This window comes from Manis pentadactyla, chromosome X (genome assembly GCF_030020395.1).
Source record: "Manis pentadactyla isolate mManPen7 chromosome X, mManPen7.hap1, whole genome shotgun sequence".
Taxonomy (NCBI): Eukaryota; Metazoa; Chordata; class Mammalia; order Pholidota; family Manidae; genus Manis; species Manis pentadactyla.
Window position 1 is genome coordinate 110,205,987 of NC_080038.1, and position 16,941 is coordinate 110,222,927.

Consider the following 16,941-nt stretch of genomic DNA (forward strand, 5'->3'; position numbering starts at 1 on the left):
TCAATTCCATATGCAGAATCTCAGGGAACCAGAGATGGAATTAGGCATTTTAAGGAAGCCAATGTAGAAAATGAGGTATCGTTTCCACTTCTTCCTGAAGTTTGGAATACCTAAATTAGGGGAAAGGAGTAATGGAGACTACCCTACAAATTTTTCAAGTAAAATTGGCCACACATGTAAACCTGATTTGTGTTACCTATAGCTATTTATAAAGATTTAAATATCCTTTGCCCCTTTTAGTAAGTATTAAAGTGTCATTTTTTTACTGAATGACCTCAGTGGTAAGGTAGCTGTAGGGACCAAGGGCAGGACACCCCCAAGATGTGCCATTTTGACATGCAGATTATTTTGAGCTAGAAACCACCAAAGCTCAAAAGACTCAGGAAGATAACTTTGACATCCTATCCTGCAACTGCATAAAAAGAATTTAGACTGAAGAACTATTCCAGGAGGAGAGCTATATTATAATGTAAACTACGGGTGACAAACAGGAAGGAATGCCAGAAGTATATGTTAAAATTTCTCTCTGTGCCCCATTGTTTCTGTGTGGCCCATCAAGTATTTTGTTTACCAAACATTTACTCTTCTCATATTCCTGTGAATTACTTCCAATTTCCTTCTAAGTCTCAGATCCCTAACCCCTTCTCCTTGGTTTAGGATGACATATATACCTCATTCTCCCTGTCTTTGGAACCCATGTCCATGGCTTTCCCATACATACCTAATTAAAACTGTGGTTTTTTTCTCCCAATAATCTGTCTCATGTCAATTTGATTCTTAGACCAGCTAGAAAAACCTCAAGGAGTAGAGGAAATTTCTTCCTCCCCCACATAACTAAATTCAAGTCTGCAGAAGCCCTTACCAAGTCCTCACTCATGCCCACAAGTTAGGTATGCATTGCAAAAGGTATAGATTGGTATAAAGTATCTGCCTATGGGAAGTAAAAGTGTTATGGAAAATACTGAAAAAAAGCCTGGACTGGATCACTGACGGAAAAAACAAGCGGCACTCGGAGGTCTTGGAGTGTTGAGGCTTTATATCACACCAGCGGGCTCAGAGGGGAGTAATCTCCCAAAAAGTCTGAGCCCCGAACAAAGGAAAAGGGAGCAATTTATACCTTTCTGCTTCCTTATCTGTAACATTCCTAAGTGCACAGCAAGCGAGCAGGCAAGGGGGAGGGAGTTTAGGGAGCGAACTTTGGGGCGCGGTGCTCGGTGCTCGGCAGCATGGGGAAACCAAGGGAGTGTTTTTCTTTTTGTTTGGGTTGAGGAGGGGGGCGAGGAGGACGGGAGCCACCTCCTAAATTACTGTCCTTGTAGTGTAGTTTATGTTGAGGAGGGAGGGGTGTGAGACAGAGTGGAGCCACCCGCTAGGTTGCTGTCCTTGTAAGTTTTCCCTATCATTCCCCACTCTGATGACCCTTCAAACACTTCATTTTAGGAGGCATCATCTCCTTGGCTTATGACAGGGTCATAGTGGCTCCGCATATACATGAGCTGTATGGAGGAAATGCATTCCTCGATAAAGTTAATGAGCCGGTTAAATATACAGGGTTCCACTAATAGTTTAAGGAACAGCAGAATCGCTGGCCCAGCAAGGCCAGTTAGAAGAGTTGTTAGCCATGGATTCTATTCAAATCATTCTTGGAACTAAGACTTTTTATTTTCTAACATTTTATTCCTATGCTGGATGTTTTCTTTTGCTTTGGCTAGATAACTCTTAATTATGCCAGACTTATTTGCATAAAAACAACAATCTTCTTTAAGGTCTATACATAAGCTTCCCTGTGACATGAACAGGAGGTCCAGTCTTCTACAATTTTGCAACATCACTTTAGCCAGGGAATCAATCTGATCTTGCAGCGGAATCATGGTGGTTTCAAGCTGCTCTAAATCTTGATTAGCTTCCTCTGTTAGGGCATCAGGCCCTAAGTCTCTTTATTAGAGCTGCTGTGCCTACTGCAGCTGATCCAGCTCTACTGAGCCTGACTAGAGCAGGGATCAGTAAAGGGGCAGCTTGTTCTGCCTAGGAAATCTCATGGGGGGAAAGGAGGTAGCTCCCTTTAGCCCACTATGCACTTAATAACTTTTGTACAATTAAACATTACAGAGAAGTACTTCGGAAATGCAGGCTGAGACTTGGGTCCAGCTAGGAGAGACAGGTAAGCGCAGTAAAACAACTTCACGATTACCCAATAGACAATAGAAAGGGCAACTTTTTTTTGAGGAATAGTCCAGTCCAGGGGTGCAACAGCACAGAGTCCAATGCCCAGAATAGAAGACACCACTCCGATGACAGCCAGGATCTACGGCGCGCAGGTGTCTATTAGTCAGAGGGCAATCGTCGGATGCGGAGGCGGACAGGATCTGGAGGTCTGGCTGGGCCTCCCACTGATGTGCTTCCTTGTCAGGATGACAGGCCCTTTTCGCTCTGGAATGACGGACTCTTGGAGTGATGCCTGCAATCTTGAGGGCAGTAGGAGTAGTTAGAACAACAATGTGGGGCCAGTCTACTGAGGTTTAAGGGTTCTTTTTTCTAATTTTTAACTCAGACTGAGTCCCTAGCCTGGAAGGAATGTACTGGGGTTCTTTTGAGGGTGCGGTTCATTCGCTCTACTTTCCCTGAACTCTGTGGGCTGTATGCAGTGTGAAGTTTCTAGGTAATATTGAGGAATTTAGTTAACATTTGCACTACATCTGCTACAAAGGCAGACTCATTGTCACTGTGGATTGTGGACTGTAGGCCAAACTAGGGCACAATTTCTCTCAGGAGGACTTTGGCTACCTCCCGGCTCTATTTTGTCCTGGTTGGGAAGGCTTCGACCCAGTCAGAGTATGTACACATATTACTATGAGGTGTCTGAGTCCCTTGCTTGGTTGGACATCTGTGAAGTCTATCTCAAGGTCTTCAAAGGGGGCAACTCCCATTCTTTGGACACCAGGTGGGAGTCATGGTGCAGACCAAGTATTATTTCTGGCACAAGTTACACACTGTCTACTCACTGCTCGGCACAGTGCTGGGAACTGGCTGAAGTAGTATTGCTTTTGAGGAGGGCTGCCAGTGCAGTTTTTCCCAGGTGGGTGAGCTGGTGGTATTCGCTGACTAGTTGCCTCCCGGTTGCAGTCAGGACAAAGATACATCTGTCTGGTAACATCCACCATCCATTGTCAGTTAAAGTGGCTCCAGTCTTTCTCCTTTTCAGTGTACCTGGGTGGTGGGGCCTCTACCAGGGTGTTAGGGCCACAGTGAGGGAAGGAGCTCTCTCTGCCTCCTTACTGGCTGCTGCTTTGGCAGCTTCATCTGCCATCCCATTTCCCTGTGCTGTAGGGTTGTTTTCTTTTTGATGCTCTTTGCAATGCAGAATTGCTACCTTTATTATGTAGCGAAGAGATTGAAGGGCCTTTTCATATTTGGCAGGCCTAGGGCTGGTGCCGGTTCTGAAGCAGTTTTTATTTCCAGGAAGGTGGCTCTTGTCTCTTTTTTTCCAGACAGGGGCTTTCAGTCTGGCCCCCCAGGAGGTTGCAGAGGGGCCTTGCCATTGCTGAGAATCGGGGAATCCAGATTTTTGCAGAACCTGGCAGCCCCTAGGAACTTTCGCATGCCCCCCCTTGTCTTGGGCTGGGGCAAGGAGTTAACGACCTTTTCCTTCTCTGGCCTTGGTGCCCTTTCTCCCTGGGTGAGGAGGAAGCCTGAGTACTGGACTTGCTCTTGGAAGATTTGTGCCCTTTCTTATGAGGCTCGGTATCTTGAGTCTGACAGGAGTTGCAGGAGGGCCTTTGTGCCTTTTGCACAATTTTCCTGGGTGTCACTGTCAAGGAGGAGGTCATTTACATACCGCAGGAGGGCTCAGCATGTGGCATCTCTCAGAAAGCTGGCAAGGTCTGCATCCAATGCCTCTCTAAAGAGGGTGAGTGAGTTCCTGAACTCTTGTGGAAGCTGCATGCATGTTAACTGCATCTGCGCCCTTATCTAGTTCAGTCCATTCAAAGGCAAATAAGAGCTGGCTTTGGGGGGCCAGCCAGAGACGGAGAAAGGCATCTTTATGTCTGTGCACATGAACTATTTGGCAGACTCTGGGATCTGGCTGAAGATGGTGTGCAGGCTTGGGACCACTGGGTGTAAAGAAACAGTCACTCTATTAATGGCTCACAGGTCTTGAACAGGCTGGTGCCCTCCTCCTGGCCTTTTGACCGGCAGAAGCAGGGTATTACAGGGTGACTGACACTTGATTAGAATGCCTGCCTCTCTGAGTCTGATCAGTTGTTCCTGGATGCCTGCTCTCACCTCTTGTGAGAGGGGAGACTGCCGCTGTCTTTGTGGCTCCAAGTGTAAGAATATAGTAATTTATCCTCCATTTACTCCATGGTCTCAAGCACAAAAGCCGGTGAGAATCATGCCTGGGCCTGCCCTACCTTATCTCTAAACATCCCGACCCTCCCCAAGGCAACAGGCCAAGGGGATCTACTACAATAAAAGGCACAACTCTCTGCACATGCTGCTGCTTGCTCTCTCTCTCTTCTGTCTGTCTCTCTCTCTGTCCCCCTGCTCTCTCTGCTCTCTCTCTCTCTCTCTCTGTCCCGCTGCACTCTCTGCTCTCTCTCTCTCTGTCCCCCTGCTCTCTCTCTCACTGTCCCGCTGCTCTCTCTGCTGTCTCTCTCTCTCTGTCCTTGCCTGTTGCAAGCGAATTGCCCCCAAGGGGGAAGAGTCTGGGCAATTTCTAACGAGGAGTTAAAGTATGGGAACTGATTAGGATGACCTGGATCTCTAGGGATGACCCATCAGGCTCAGCGGATTGTTGGGACATCTAGGGTTCCTTCTGGAGGACACCCTACACTAAAGGTGGGCAATACAGATTCACACAAGGTTTTCAACCTGCCAGGAGTTAGTTTTACTTTGTAGTTTTCTGAAAATCCTTTCTGAAATTCTTGATCATAGTGTCGAGAACTGTGGGTTTACTATGCCCTGACCCCATGATGTATCCGTGGACGGTGCCGCAACAACAGACAAGAGAGGGGTGCCTCCTCTAGAGAGGAGACCAGTCAGATGCCCGTCCGTTCACGCTCCTCACGGAGACTTTGGCCAGCCTTGGCTAAGGTGCACCTGTATAAGTCCCAGGCCAGGTCAGCAGAAGCTGAATCACCGATATGCCCTGATGGCTGACCGCAAAAGCGGATGAGGGCCCACGCAGATTCTGTAGCGCAGGCCGTGGAATCACAGATTCAGTGCAGACTGAATGACTTCAGCTGCCCTGCACACTCACTCACACACACACACACCCAGGCAGACCAGAGTTTAAACATCCCCCCCCGGGAATGTCTACCTGTGAGACTTCTAATAAGTCTCCCAGGAGGTGATCAGGCTCTTCTTCCACCCCAACAGGTGGGACTGGCTGGGTCAGGGGCCCTGGGGCCTTACCAGATTCAGTGTCAGAACCAGGTCCTCACATGCCAAGCCTCCTTGAGTCCGGCGGGAACAGCGGAGCGGGGCTGGCCCAGGGCAACCGGGTGGGAGACTGCTGAAAGGTCAGGCAGGGTGCACCTTCTCCATTGTGATCTCCTGTTCCATCAACACCCCACCGTTGCCCCAAACCGGTGGCAACAAGGGGCCAGATTGGTTGGGTTTCCCGGTCAGGGAACCAAATGTTACAGAAAATACTGAAAAAAAGCCTGGACTGGATCACCGACAGAAAAAACAAGCGGCACTCGGAGGTCTTGGAGTGTTGCGGCTTTATTTCACACCGGCGGGCTCAGAGGGGAGTAATCTCCCAAAAAGTCTGAGCCCCAAACAAAGGAAAAGGGAGCAATTTATACCTTTCTGCTTCCTTATCTGTAACGTTCCTAAGTGCACAGCAAGCGAGCAGGCAAGGGGGAGGCAGTTTAGGGAGTGAACCTTGGGACCCCATGCTCGGCAGCATGGGGAAACCAAGGGGGTGTTTTCCTTTTGTTTGGGTTGAGATGGGGGGTGAGGAGGAGGGGAGCCACCTCCTAAATTACTGTCCTTGTAGTGTTGTTTATGTTGAGGAGGGAGGGGTGTGAGACAGAGTGGAGCAACCTGCTAGGTTGCTGTCCTTGTAAATTTTCCCTATCAAAAGAAACTAGGGAAAATAAACAGCTAGTCCAGACAATATCAAATCAAGGGCTAAATTGTTAGGGATGGAGACTAAGGGCTAACTGCTTTTTCCTTCACTTAATGTATCAATATATTGGCCTTCCACATTACCCAGAATATTTTAAAAGAGTACCACACTGCTTGACAATTCTCCCTGTTACGTCACTCAAAGACTTATAACACAGACTGTAATTCCAAGCTCCACAGATACTGCTGACTATGGAAAACCTGGCAAAAAATTCAACAGCAGGGCAGAGCCAAGATGGCGGCATGAGTAGAGCAGTGGAAATCTCCTCTCAAAACCATATATATTTTTGAAAATTCAACAAATACAACTATCCCTAAAAGAGAGACCAGAAGATACAGGACAACAGCCAGGCTACATCTACACCTGCGAGAACCCAGCGCCTCGGGAAGGGGGGTAAGATAGAAGCCGCGGCCTGGCGGGATCCGAGTGCCCCTCACCCCAGCTCCCGCCGGGAGGAGAGGAGTCAGAGCGGGGAGGGAGAGGGAGCCCAGGACTGCTAAATAGCGAGCCCTAGCCATACGCACCTGGAGCGCAGACACACAGTGTGTAGGGTGCTGGATACTAGGGAAACGGGACAGTAAAACCTGTGAGTGGGTCCCCACCGCTGGCACCCTTGGGACAAAGAAAAGCGAGTGCTTTTTGAAAGACTTAAAGGGACAGGGACCCCATGGCTGGACAGAAACGTCCCGGGACACTTAGCCTAGCACCTGGGAATCCTGGGGAACTCCAGGCGCCCTAACCCCCTGGGTGGCAGCACAGCTCTGAGGCCCCTCACGGAGATAAACAGACTCCCGCCCATTTCCCCTCAGACACCACTCTGCCATGGTGGAGCAGCAGGCTGAGGCAGCAGGGCAGAGCTTCTCTCAAAGTGGCTGGGAAGAATTAGAAACCCGGTATGCATGCAGCTGCCCAGCACAAGCCGCTAGGGGTCACTGTTCTCCCAGGAGAGGAAGGCCACATACCAGCAAGAAGGGACGTTCTCCCAGCCGACACATGCACCAGCTCCCCGCAACTACCTCTATTGCCATGAAAAGGCAGAAGAATTTCATACAGACCAGACTAACCCAGACATCCTCCCCTGAGAAGGAATCTGGGGAGATAGACTTAACCAATCTCCCTGAAAAAGAATTCAAAATAAAGGTCATAACCATGATGATGGAGCTGCAGAGAAATATGCAAGAGCTAAGGGATGATGTCCAGAAGGAGATTACAGAAATGAAACAACCTCTGGAAGGATTTATAAGCAGAATGGATAAGATGCAAGAGGCCACGGATGGAATAGAAACCAGAGAACAGGAATGCATAGAAGCTGACATAGAGAAAGATAAAAGGATCTCCAGGAATGAATCAATATTAAGAGAACTGTGTGACCAATCCAAATGGAACAGTATTCGCATTATAGGGGTACAAGAAGAAGAAGAGAGAGAAAAAGGGATAGAAAGTGCCTTTGAAGAAATTATTGCTGAAAACTTCCCCAAACTGGGGGAGGAAATAATCGATCAGACCACAGAAGTACAGAGAACTCCCAATAGAAGGGACCCAAGGAGGAAAACACCAAGACACATAATAATTAAAATGGCAAAGATCAAGGACAAGGACAGAGTTTTAAAGGCAGATAGAGAGAGGAAAAAGGTCACCTACAAAGGAAAACCCATCAGGTTATCATCACATTCCTCAACAGAAACCTTACAGGCAAGAAAAGAATGGCATGATATATTTAATGCAATGAAACAGAAGGGCCTTGAACCAAGAATACTGTATCCAGCACGATTATCATTTAAATATGAAGGAGGGATTAAACAATTCCCAGACAAGCAAAAGTTGAGGGAATTTGCCACCCAGAAACCACCTCTACAGGGTATTTTAGAGGGACTGCTCTAGATGGGACCACTCCTAAGGCTAAACAGATGTCACCAGAGAAAATAAAATCACAGCAAAGAAAGCAGACCAACCAAATACCAACTAAAGACAAAAAATAAAATAAACTACCTACAAAAGCACTTAAAGGAAACACAAAAGAGCACAGAATAAAACACCCAACATATAAAGAATGGAGGAGGAGGAATAAAGAGGGAGAGAAATAAAGAATCACCAGGCAATGTTTATAATAGCTCAATAAGCGAGTTAAGTTAGGCAGTAAGATACTGAAGAAGCTAACCTTGAACCTTTCGTAACCACGAATCTAAAGCCTGCAATGGCAGTAAGTAAGTACATATCTTTCAATAATCACTCTAAATGTAAATGTACTGAATGCACCAATCAAAAGACACAGAGTAATAGAATGGATAAAAAAGCAAGACCCATCTATATGCTGCTTACAAGAGACCCACCTGAAACCCAAAGACATGCACAGAATAAAAAATCAAGGGATGGAAAAAGATACTCCATGCAAACAACAGGGAGAAAAAAGCAGGTGTTGCAGTACTAGTATGAGACAAAATAGACTTCAAAACAAAGAAAGTAACAAGAGATAAAGAAGGACATTGCATAATGATAAAGGGGGCAGTCCAACAAGACAATATAACCATTATAAATATACATGTACCCAACACAGAAGCACGAGCATATGTGAAACAAATACTAACAGAACTAAAGGAGGAAATAGAATGCAATGCATTCATTTTAGGAGACTTCAACACGCCATTCACTCCAAAGGACAGATCCACCAGACAGAAAATAAGTAAGAACACAGAGGCACTGAACAACACACTAGAACAGATGGACCTAATAGACATCTACAGAACTCTACATCCAAAAGCAACAGGATACACATTCTTCTCAAGTGCACATGGAACATTCTCCAGAATAGACCACATACTAGGCCACAAAAAGAGCCTCAGTAAATTCAAAAGGACTGAAATCCTAGCAACTAACTTTTCAGACCAGAAAGGTATAAAACTAGAAATAAATTGTAAAAAGAAAGCAAAAAGGCTCACAAACACATGGAGGCTTAACAACATGCTCCTAAATAATCAATGGATCAATGACCAAATTAAAATGGAGACCCAGCAAAATATAGAAACAAATGACAACAACACGAAGCCCCAACTCCTGTGGGACGCAGCAAAAGCAGTCTTAAGAGGAAAGTATATAGCAGCCCAGGCATACTGAAAGAAGGAAGGACAAACCCAAATGAATAGTCTAATGTCACAATTATGAAAATTGGAAAAAGACGAACAAATGAGGCCTAAGGTCTGCAGACGGAGGGACATAATAAAGATCAGAGAAGATATAAACAAAATTGAGGAGAATAAAACAATAGAAAAAATCAATGAAACCAAGAGCTGGTTCTTTGAGAAAATAAACAAAATAGATAAGCCTCTAGCCAGACTTATTAAGAGAAAAAGAGAATGAACACACATCAACAGAATCAGAAACGAGAAAGGAAAAGACACGGAGGACCCTATAGAAATACAAAGAATTATTAGAGACTACTATGAAAACTTATATGCTAATAAGCTGGAAAACCTAGAAGAAATGGACAACTTCTTAGATAAATACAACCTTCCAAGACTGACCAAGGAAGAAACACAAAATCTAAACAAACCAATGAACAGCAAAGAAATCGAAGAGGTAATTAAAAAACTACCCAGGAATAAAACCCCTAGGCCAGATGGATTTACCTCCGAATTTTATCAGACATACAGAGAAGACCTAATACCCATTCTCCTTAAAGTTTTTCAAAAAATAGAAGAGGAGGGAGTACTCCCAAACTAATTCTATGAAGCCAGCATCACCCTATTACCAAAACCATGCAAAGACCCTACCAAGAAAGAAAATTACAGATCAATATCCCTGATGAACGTAGATGCAAAAATACTCAACAAAATACTAGCAAACCGAATTCAAAAATACATTAAGAGGATCATACGCCATGACCAAGTGGGTTTCATCCCAGGGATGCAAGGACGGTACAATGTTCGAAAATCCATCAACATCACCCACCACAAAAACAAAGGAAAGACAAAAAGCACAAGATGATCTCCATAGATGCTGAAAAAGCAATCGACAAAATTCAACATCCATTCATGATAAAAACTCTCAACAAAATGTGCATAGAGGGCAAGTACCTCAACATAATAAAGGCCATATATGATAAACCCACAGCCAACATCATACTGAACAGCGAGAGGCTGAAAGCTTTTCCTCTGAGATCAGGAAGAAGACAGGGATGCCCACTCTCCCCACTGTTATTCAACATAGTACTGGATGTCCTAGCCACGGCAATTAGACAACCCGAAGAAATACAAGGAATCAAGATTGGTAAAGAAGAAGTCAAAGTGTCACTATTTGAAGATGACATGATATTGTACATAAACAACCCTAAGGACTTCACTCCAAAACTACTAGAACTGATATCGGAATACAGCAAAGTTGCAGGATACAAAATTAACACACAGAAATCTGTGACTTTCCTATACACTAACAATGAACTAGTAGAAAGAGAAATCAGGAAAACAATTCCATTCACAATTGCATCAAAAAGAATAAAATACTTAGGAATAAATATTACCAGGGAAGTGAAAGACCTATACCCTGAAAACTATAAGACACTCTTAAGAGAAATTAAAGAGAACACTAACAAATGGAAACTCATCCCATGCTCTTGGCTAGGAAGAATTAATATAGTCAAAATGGCCATCCTGCCCAAAGCAATATACAGATTTGATGCAATCCCTATCAAATTACCAACAACATTCTTCAATGACCTGGAACAAATAGTTCAAAAATTCATATGGAAACACCAAAGACCCCAAATAGTGAAAGCAATCCCGAGAAGGAAGAATAAAGTGGGGGGGATCTCGCTCCCCAACTTCAAGCTCTACTACAAAGCCACAGTAATCAAGACAATTTAGTACTGGCACAAGAACAGAGAGAGCCACAGACCAGTGGAACAGAATAGAGACTCCAGACATTAACCCAAACATATATGGTCAATTAATATACGATAAAGGAGCCATGGACATACAATGGGGAAATGACAGTCTCTTCAACAGATGGTGCTGGCAAAACAGGACAGCTACATGTAAGAGAATGAAACTGGATCACTGTCTAACCCCATATACAAAAGTAAATTCGAAATGGATCAAAGACCTGAATGTAAATCATGAAACCATAAAACTCCTAGAAAAAAACATAGGCAAAAATCTCTTCGACATAAACATGAGTGACTTCTTCATGAACATATCTCCCCGGGCAAGGGAAACAAAAGCAAAAATGAGCAAGTGGGACTATATCAAGCTGAAAAGCTTCTGTACAGCAAAGGACACCATCAATATAACAAAAAGTTACCCTACAGTATGGGAGAATATATTCATAAATGGCAGATCTAATAAAGGGTTGACATCCAAAATATATAAAGAGTTCATGAACCTCAACAAACAAAAAGCAAATAATCAAATTAAAAAATGGGCAGTGGAGCTGAACAGACAGTTCTCCAAGGAAGAAATTCAGATGTCCAACAGACACATGAAAAGATGCTCCACATCGCTAGTCATCAGAGAAATGCAAATTAAAACCACAATGACATATCACCTCACACCAGTAAGGATCGCCACCATCCAAAAGACAAGCAACAACACATGTTGGCGAGGTTGTGGAGAAAGGGGAACCCTCCTACACTGCTGGTGGGAATGTAAATTAGTTCATCCATTGTGGAAAGCAGTATGGAAGTTCCTCAAAAAGCTCAAAAGAGACATACTATTTGACCCAGGAATTCCACTTCTAGGAATTTACCCTAAGAATGCAGCAGCCCAGTTTGAAAAAGACAGATGCACCCCTATGTTTATCGCAGCACTATTTACAATAGCCAAGTAATGGAAGCAACCTAAATGTCCATCAGTAGATGAATGGATAAAGAAGATGTGGTACATATACACAATGGAATATTATTCAGCCATAAGAAGAAAACAAATCTTACCATTTGCAAGAACATGGTTGGAGCTAGAGGGTATTATGCTCAATGAAATAAGCCAGGCGGAGAAAGACAAGTATCAAATGATTTCACTCATACGTGGAGTATAAGAATAAAGAAAAACTGAAGGAACGAAACAGCAGCAGAATCACAGAACCCAAGAATGGACTAACAGTTACCAAAGGGAAAGGGACTAGGCAGGATGGGTGGGAAGGGAGGGATAAGGGCAGGGAAAAAGAAAGGGGGTATTATGATTAGCATGTTTAATTTGCATGTGCGGGAGGCATGGGGAGATCTGTGAAACACAGTGAAGACAAGTAGTGATTCTATAGCATCTTGCTACGCTGAGTGACTGTAATGGGGTCTGGGCGGGGTACTTGGTGAAGGAGGGTGCCTAGTAAACATAATGTTCTTCATGTAATTGTAGATTAATGATAACAAACAAACAAACAAAATTCAACAGCTATAAATATATATATTTTTCTAAGGTTTGGTGTGATACTGTTGCGGCCAATATATGCCACATTTAATTTCTTAACTATTGTCTATGACATTTAATGTAAGGCAAATTCCCATGATACCCAATTTGTTTGCATTTCCATGCATGGTAAATGAGTGTCTCTCCTTTCTCCTAACTTGTTATTCTAAAAGAATCCTAAAAGAACAAGGTCATCTCTAAACTGATAAGAAATACTTCTGTGTGAGTCTCCCTCTGCCATGGTAACCTTCCTGTGTGCCTCTTCTTCATAGAATATACTCTGTGTCATCTCTCACTTTTCAAGGGGAGGAGAATTTGTCACCCCAAAATATGTCCCTTTGGCATAAGGATCATTTCAGGCTGATTTTTTTTTTAACTGCAGATTCAGCAAAAGCTCTTTATTTCCCCCTCAATTGCCTAATTTACATTGGAAAGGGGGCATGTACCAGGAAGAGAGCTATTACCAGAGATACCAGGGCAACCTTTGTTTTCCAACCATCTCCTCTCACCTTCCTTGAAAGGCCTTCCTCCCTTTTGTATCTCCAGCCCCCTCTCCTTTCCTCAGGATGTTATTATAAGCCTCAGTTACCTCAGTTGTCCTTTGGGCCTCATTTTTATGGAGCTCCCACACGTATGAAATTTTTTCTCTTATTAATCTGTATTATGGCAATTTGATTATTAGACCAATCAAAGAACCTACAAGGAAGAGGAACATTTTTCTGCTGCTGCACTTTCATATGGTTATCATAATTCTATGAGCCAACAGATTCTTAGCCCTAACAGATGTTACATGTCATCTCATGCTACCCGACCAGACACAGAACCACCACTACTGAGAAAGACTGAGTGATGTGGGTTGTAAAGAGCACTAGACTGTGAGTTAGGGGACCTGAGTTTTGGCCCTAATGCCACCACTGTAATATTAGATACAAACTTCCCTTTCTCAGGATCTTAATTTCCTCAATAGCCAAAATCAGTTTGATAACCTTCCCAGTCTAGCTCTAATTATTCCCTGAAAAAGACTTTAAATTTTATTTTATTTCAAATATATTTATGCAATTTTATTATGAAGTTTAATAAAATTAAAACTTACCTTTCCAAATGTGAGATCCAGCTGCTTCTTATAAATTGTCTCTACAAGCCCTATGTAAGGAGAGTAATATTGGTTAAAAGCAAATGAACTTACAGCAAAAGAGCATTAAATGTGGTAACCTCCTGATATCAATGAAAATAAAATTATTTAAATAAATACTGTTTTCTTTTATAAAATGGTTTAGGTAACAGGGCTTATGAGGACTGGCATAGTCCACATTACTTTCCCTCCTTCTAAGAAGAATGGGTGATGTTAATATTAATCATCACAAATTTTATAATTAAGATTGACACAGTAAAAAAACATACTCAGACTGTCATGATATTATGTCTGGAAAAGAGAGGAAGCTATTAAAAGTTATAATTTCTTTATAGATTGTTCATTTTTAAAAAACATATCACTTAACCAATAAATTAAATGCCAATGCCAGTACACTCCAATGTTACATAAAGACAACATGATTCCCAATAAGCTGGTGTACCAAATGTAGTACTACATAGGAAACCTTAGGGTTGCTACATCTTGCTGCTGCACTCAAACCATCACAGACAGATGAGACTCTCCCCTACTTATAAACCTCTCGAGAGAAGATTCCACAACTTTCCTCATGAACCATTTCCAGTGTTTCATAAGATTCTTCCTAAAGTCTCTCCAAAATCTCCCACGACTTTTCTTGAGTCTATTTAATCATCTAAGAAGAAAGAGTGTATTTATTGACTACCTTCTGATCTGAGTCATGGATATTTTTAAACAATTATGGAATTATGCCTCAGGCTTCTCTCATACTGGGTTAATGAATACTGTACTTCAACATTCCCCCTCAGGACACAACTCATGCTGTGACCTATCTTCTGTTTCTCTAGGTAAATGTATTGCATCAGGATTCTGCTAAGGTCTGCCTGGATTTGAGTTTCTCTTTTTATGTTTTGCACTCAAACTCTTCAGAATGTATTTACAATTTCCATGGGGTCTACAGATTCTGCTCCTTCCTTAGGATTTTATCTCCCATTTTATCTCCCAATAGTAAGCAGTATTGCCCAGATTATCCAAAATATAGCTGCATTACCACAGTGCAAAAAAACACAAATTTAAAAAAAAAATTAAGTCCTGACTCCAGCTAACAAAATAAGGGCAATGCAGTTTTAGCTTTGTGGTATCCTGTCCAGAGGTCAAAAAATTATTCAAGTGGTATTTCTCAGGAAACAAATATTTAGACTCCTGGGAGGAAGCCAGAAATCTGGAGTGGGTGATGCCGTTCTTGGCCCCCTAGTTCTTATGTCACCAGAGAAATATTTTGGCTAAGCACTAGATACTTGTCCTATTTCCAGACCACTTCATTTTGTGAAGTTAGATTCTTTGGAGAATTACACAGTGTATCCCAAGGTGCATTTTTATGGCCTAATTGCCATATTTTATATATTTGAAATTTGAATTTGTGGAATGTATGAAGGTATTGCCAATATAAAATTTGTCTTCCTATATATTATACATTAGCATGAGAACCAATGCCTCTCTAATGATTCTGTCTTCTATTGCTGAATCACACAGCCAAGAGAAATGAATGGTGTCCTCTGGATTTAACCCTGTTGTGACTTAAACTGGGACCAACCCTACACTTAGGCAGAATAGGTATCACATTTGTAGTGAGATTTTAGGGGCCCTAAATGATCCGTCTGGTCCAGTTCCTGATTTGCTCCTTTGGGTTTGCAAATGTCTCCTTAATAAAACCAACACTGTCAACACTCTATATAGAACTGCAATCTGTACCAATACTTGCCCCCATTCCCCAGCCCCAGTATACCTATTATTTCTGTATTTTTGAAAGCATGTATTTCCTTCTAATATACAGTATCATCTATTTAGCTAGCTAATTAATTCGTTGGTTTTGTCATTTATTGGCTGTCTCTCTCCTCTAGGCTTTAAACTCTATACAAGACATTTTTGTCTATTTTGTTCACTGATGATGCCCAAGTACCTAAAACAGTACCTGACACACATGACATGCTCAATAAGTATGTTCTAAATCAATGAATGAGTAGAACAATCCCTATGAGGGACAGCTAGCATAACAACTGTCACTGTGACATGCTCTATTTTGATATACTAGTGAAGGTATCCAGTTAAATCATTAAGGTGAAAACAGAAATAGCAAGTATAATTCATACAGTTGCAAATTATTAGTGGATGTTGCTTCTATTTCAAAACATTTCTTCAGACCTTACAAGTTGCACTTCATCATCATTTAAACAAATCTATTCACATATCACAATCACATATGCATAATATATAAACACTTAGACAAGGCCACACATGCAAGAAACAAAAGGACTAAAGGAGAAGAATAGTAGAAGGCAAGTTAACATAAAAAGGAGACAACCATGGACGGATTTGTGTAGGGGAAGGACAGCAAATGGTTTGTGGGGAAATGAAGAGAGTACAAACATGTTCAGGAAAACATCGAGAGGTGGTATCAGAACATAATCAGGAAATGTCTCACTTGAAGTCTCAAGCATTTTAACTCTGATCAAGTAGCACAGGTCAGCCTAATTCCACACAAACCTCACTCCTTTTATCCTTGCTCCTGGGATCCCTACCTATTAAAGCCCTGAGATTTTAATGCCAAATTCCTTTCTCCCAAGGTGCCATATGTCCCTGGTTTCATTAAACTGTTATAGTTCGTTTTCTCACAATCAAAAAAGAAAGACAAAATCCAAAGATACTCAGTTACCTTAGATAACAAAATAGAAATGAAGTACTAGACTTGCCTTCATATGTGACTATAAATCTTGATATTCTTAGGAAATGAGCTCTCAAACAGAACAGGGAAGCTGCCCATTGGTTTTCCTTTAGTTTTTCTATTTCCATTTTTTATCTCTGTATCAGTTCTTTTTAAGCATAACTAACTAAAGCAAGAACAAAGGGAATGCTGACACCACATGAATCATAGGCTGCATTTGGAAACGTTAAGCAATGTCTACATTCCCATCTCTTTTTCAAAAAATTCCATAACAATAGCATGTACATTCAATTTATTTGAACAATTGAAAGAAAGTGTCAGCATTACAAAGGCTGAACATATTAAAAGGCATTTAATTTTCAGGACATTGACATTTTTCTCCTCTGTCATTTTCTTAAGTTTTTCAGACACTAAGCCTCCAAAGTAGTTTGTATTTCAAAAATATAAACGTATCACAGCTGTACATGGCTTTAAAATTTACAGTGATATTTACATCTGAGTTTCATAAGAAACCATCAAGATAGGTAGAGCAAATATTCACCCTAGTTTCTAGATGAGAAAAGTAAAAGTACATTTTTCCAGA

The 16,941-nt window shown here is 42.2% G+C and overlaps 1 protein-coding gene across 1 annotated transcript in view; it reads right to left on the bottom strand.

Annotated features, from left to right (window-relative positions):
- Window positions 1–14,271, bottom strand: part of IL13RA2 (interleukin 13 receptor subunit alpha 2) — a 65,976-nt gene extending 51,705 nt beyond the window's left edge. The window contains exons 1-2 of the mRNA XM_036917249.2: window positions 14,191–14,271; window positions 13,622–13,671 (exon numbers count right to left, since the gene is read on the bottom strand). The gene's annotated coding sequence lies outside the window, so the exon portion shown is untranslated. The remainder of the gene's footprint in view (window positions 1–13,621; window positions 13,672–14,190) is intronic.
- Between the last annotated feature and the right edge of the window lie 2,670 nt (window positions 14,272–16,941).